Raw genomic sequence first — 5,584 nt, forward strand, 5'->3', positions numbered from 1 at the left:
GGGGCAGCAAGGTTCTGCATGGAAGGAGTAAGACAAGTGAATAAAAATGGTATATCTAGGGAACACACTCACATACACACACACACACACACACACAAATTGTCTAGGTGGTTTGTCAATGAGCAATTAAATACTCGCCTGAATGGAAACATCAAAAATGCACCTCATTGTGGCTTTAAATAGCCTCTTATGTGAGAGATCGGCCTTCACTGCCAGATCTAGCTTGGGTAAACTCTGCCACAGCCAGGATTCTCTGAATGTCCATCAGCCAGTTGCATCACACTCTGAATAGCTTGGCATTACCTCATGCCTTCAGGGAAAGGCTGCACTAAATGAACTAGCAGCCTGTTCTCTCGGTGCATTTATTTATTTATTTAGGTGAGAGGGGTTTTATTTTGTTTTGTCTCGCTTCCCCCCCAGCTGCGGGTAACGAGAGTGCATGGTAATGGAAAAAGGTGGCGGAGAGAATGCTTTGGGACGTCTGAGTGGGGCTTGGGAACAGGGGTGAAGGGGAAACGTGAGTCAAAAGACTAAGTCCAAGTTCGAGTCTGGGAGTCTTTAACGGAGACGGAATACTGACTAGTTGAGCAAATTGAGCTCTTTCAGTGGGATTTGGGCAAGTGACTGGTTTGCATCCAAGCAGAAAATGTCATTCTTTCCAGTCGGTACCAGTGAAAATTAGAGATGAGAGATAAAAAGTCCCCCTGGCCCCGTGAAACCTTGAAGGGGGATGAGGGGAAACCAGGACAAGCAAGCAATTAAAAGGGAATTGCAGTCTCCTTTAAAAAAAAAATGAAGGCAGAAAAAATTGATTAGGGGAACTCAAAGAGGAAGGACTCCAGGGCAGAGTGATAAGCAGAGCTGTGCAGAACTCCACTAGGGTGCATGCAAACCTACACTGCAATGACGGGGCTGTCTACAGAGCTAGACAGAGAGAGAGAACATGTTGATTCATCTCCTGTTCTGCCTGTATATTCCCCCTGCTCCTGAATCTTGCTTTGAGTTTTTGGTTCCACTGAATAAACCCCAAAATTGAAGCAAATAAAAGAGTTTCAACTCTTTTCACAGCAAAACTGTATGAAGTTATGCGCTTCCTGTAACTGTGATTGAAAATCCACAAATCAGCTAAAATATGGGCCTAGGGCCACTCACAGGTTTATTTCCTTATACTTTAGATTCCTCCCCAATCTGCCTTCTCAGATATTGCTGCTAATTCCATTGGGAATTTTGGGAACTTTGTCAGTCACAATATTATTCACTCATCTGACAGTCTATGTGAAGAGGGTAGATATTATTTATATGAATATTTACATCTTGAGACGATCTGAGTTGATAAAAAGATACAAATTTGTTTGCTCTCAAGTGTGAATATGTCCTTTTTCACACAAATATTTTGGTTCATAACTGGTAGGAGTAGTTAAATTGTCATCATAAATCCAAGTCTCTTTCTCAGATGACATGTTACTTCAGGAGATTCATGGTTTTCATATTGTTTCAGCCCATGGATGGTAGAGATCAGCTACTTTTCATGGTCATTCTACCCTGGAACCAAAATAGCATAAACACATCTGGTCACATGAAATTTCAACACAACAGAATTACAATAGAGGTAAGTAAGGAAGGATTAGATTTGTCCATTTCACCATATACACATAAATGGATGAAAAAATATTCCATGTATAATAATAGAAATTTACAGATAGCCTAAGTAAGAATAACGCTGTTTGAGAAATTATTAGAGTTTGATTTAAGGATATTTACTTCTCATATATTTTGACATGTGATGTGGACAATTTGTGGTTTGATGGTAATAAAGCTTTAACTTTTTGAATCTCATTAAATAATTATTGATTTACACCCCACCCCCCCATAATTTCCCAGAACTAGGAAAATTTCAATCAATCAAAACTGAAAAAATGCTTAAAAATAAACATTGATATTATCTGTCAAGAATATTAAAAATACAAACCAAATTCTGCCAATCCCAAGTATAGGGCTGTAAAAGGAAAGTCTCACGGGTGCTATCCATAATAATATGGATAAATAATAACAATTCCATAACCATGTGGAACTTCATAGTGATAGAGAAGATAGTTTCTAGGATCTTGTATTCCAAAAATACAGTCCCCTACCACTTGAAGTAATGGGAAATTACCACCATTAACATTTAGCAGAATAAACCCTATAATACACAGCTGAGTTTATTCCATCCAAAAGAAGGTAGTGGTCTCCTGGAACATGGCGCACCTCCATGCCTGTCTTCTTGCCCCACAGGAACTGGGCAAACTCCATTAGTTGTGCATTCACGGAGCCCTTTATTTTGAGTTCTTTCCAAAAAGACCACTACCATCCTACCAGCTTGATTATTGAATTACCCCAGTCAGCTACCTCTGGGAACTAACTGGCTTCTGAGTGATCAGGTTGCAGGCTCATCCGTTACCTCCCTGCACTCTGCTACACACCCATGTACACTAGTCATCTCCATACAATATAATACTGGTATAAATATCGGACGCTTTACCTGAGAGTCTGGGAGCCCTGCCTAGCCATTCATTAAGCCGTACAGCCTATGGTATAACAGGTACTTACATGGTATGTAGGTACTCATCACCACTACATTTGAGCTCCATTGACAGCTGTGTAACATGTTCACAGTGACACAGTCAGAAACCATACAAACACGTACTGGCCTTCATGACAAGCTTGAAATTCAGGCCAAGTTAGTCTAAAGATTTGCTAAGCATCACCAAATTTTCAAGCAAACTTGGGGTTAGTTTATAGCTTTACATCAAAATACCAGCACTGCAATATTCAAGCTTTCATCTGACTGTGATGCAAAAGAAGGAGAGATTTGACATGTTTGGCTGAGCTCCACTTTCAGATTTTGCATTCATTTGAATCCAAAATGTAATTGAAAAATTCAGTGTGAGAATCCCATTGAAACCAAAGGAAATGGCCACATGACTCCCTGAAAAGTGCAAGGAATGTGTTTCCCACATCTCTACTTGCAATAACACCTGTGAGGCATAAATCATATCATATAACTATTTTACAAATGTTTCATCTGAGGCACAGAGACATTAAATAACTTTGCTAAGACCACAAAGTGAGTCAGTGACACAGCTGCAACAAAACCCAGGAGTACTGCTTTCCAGTCTTTCACTAGCCATCTTACCACATTCTCTCTCTACATTCACACACTCATTGAGAATGTGAGAGATGGATTCTTGGAAATTAACCTGTGGAAGTCACAGCCACAAGATATTGAGGCCAAGAATTTGGCAGGATTCAGAAAAAGGTTACACATTTATATAGATTCATAGATTCATAGATATTTAGGCCAGAAGGGACCATTATGATCATCTAGTCTGACCTCCTGCACAATGCAGGCCACAGAATTTCACCCACCACTCCTAAAAAAGACCTCACACCTATCTCTGTGCTATTGAAGTCCTCAAATTGTAGTTTGAAGACCTCAAGGAGCAGAGAATCCTCCAGCAAGTGACCCGTGCCCCATGCTACAGAGGAAGGCGAAAAACCTCCAGGGCCTTCCAATCTGCCCTGGAGGAAAATTCCTTCCCGACCCCAAATATGGCGATCAGCTAAACCCTGAGCATATGGGCAAGATTCATCAGCCAGATACTACAGAAAATTCTTTCCCGGGTAACTTGGATCTTACCCCATCTAAAAACCCATCACAGGCCATTGGGCCTATTTACCATGAATATTTAATTACCAAAACCATGTTATCCCATCATACCATCTCCTCCATAAACTTATCGAGTTTAATCTTAAAGCAAGATAGATCTTTTGCCCCGACTACTTCCCTCGGAAGGCTATTCCAAAACTTCACTCCTCTGATGGTTAGAAACCTTCGTCTAATTTCTAATCTAAATTTCCTAGTGGCCAGTTTATATCCATTTGTTCTTGTGTCCACATTGGTACTGAGTTTAAATAATTCCTCTCCCTCTCTGGTATTTATCCCTCTGATATATTTATAGAGAGCAATCATATCTCCCCTCAACCTTCTTTTAGTTAGGCTAAACAAGCCAAGCTCCCTGAGTCTCCTTTCATAAGACAAGTTTTCCATTCCTCGGATCATCCTAGTAGCCCTTCTCTGTACCTGTTCCAGTTTGAATTCATCCTTCTTAAACATGGGAGACCAGAACTGCACACAGTATTCCAGGTGAGGTCTCACCAGTGCCTTATATAACGGTACTAAAACCTCCTTATCCCTACTGGAAATACCTCTCCTGATGCATCCCAAGACGACATTAGCTTTTTTCACAGCCATATCACATTGGCAGCTCATAGTCATCCTATGATCAACCAATACTCCAAGGTCCTTTTCCTCCTCCGTTACTTCTAGTTGATGCGTCCCTAGCTTATAACTAAAATTCTTGTTATTAATCCCTAAATGCATGACCTTACACTTCTCACTATTAAATTTCATCCTATTCCTATTACTCCAGTTTACAAGGTCATCCAGATCCTCCTGTAGGGTATCCCTGTCCTTCTCTAAATTAGCAATACCTCCCAGCTTTGTATCATCTGCAAACTTTATTAGCACACTCCCACTTTTTGTGCCCAGGTCAGTAATAAAAAGATTAAATAAGATTGGTCCCAAAACTGATCCTTGAGGAACTCCACTGGTAACCTCCCTCCAACTTGACAGTTCACCTTTCAGTAGGACCCGTTGTAGTCTCCCCTTTAACCAATTCCCTATCCACCTTTCAATTTTCCTATTGATGCCCATCTTATCCAATTTAACTAATAATTCCCCATGTGGCACAGTATCAAACGCCTTACTAAAATCTAAGTAAATTAGATCCACTGCGTTTCCTTTATCTAAAAAATCTGTTACTCTCTCAAAGAAGGAGATCAGGTTGGTTTGGCACGATCTACCTTTTGTAAAACCATGTTGTATTTTGTCCCATTTACCATTGACTTCAATGTCCTTAACTACCTTCTCCTTCAAAATTTTTTCCAAGACCTTGCATACTACAGATGTCAAACTAACAGGCCTATAATTACTTGGATCACTTTTTTTCCCTTTCTTAAAAATAGGAACTATGTTAGCAATTCTCCAATCATACGGTACAACCCCTGAGTTTACAGATTCATTAAAAATTCTTGCTAATGGGCTTGCAATTTCTTGTGCCAATTCTTTTAATATTCTTGGATGAAGATTATCTGGGGATTATCTGAAGATTAACTATCATATTATTATATGAGTAATAAGAAAACTCAAAGTTCTATTAGACAGAATAAGGATCAATATTTTCGAGGGATATAAACCCTTATAGGTCCGGGCACAAGCTAAGCCCCAGTTGCCTGAGGTTAGAAAGAAACCTCCTCTATTATCAGGTTATTCCATAACTGGGAATTTCTTGTTCTTTCTTCTGAAGTATTTGCTACTAGTCTCTGTTGTCTACTTGGATCACTTGTCTTATGCACTACAGCAATTCCTATGAGATGTCCATATAATTAATTTATTTTGTGTACATCAACTTATCTTTGGAATCAAGTTGTGGGTGAAGGCTTGTGTTTGCTGCCGTGAGCTGAACAGTTTCCCCTATTCCTG

The sequence above is a fragment of the Lepidochelys kempii genome, chromosome 9, assembly GCF_965140265.1.
Source record: "Lepidochelys kempii isolate rLepKem1 chromosome 9, rLepKem1.hap2, whole genome shotgun sequence".
Classification (NCBI taxonomy): Eukaryota; Metazoa; Chordata; order Testudines; family Cheloniidae; genus Lepidochelys; species Lepidochelys kempii.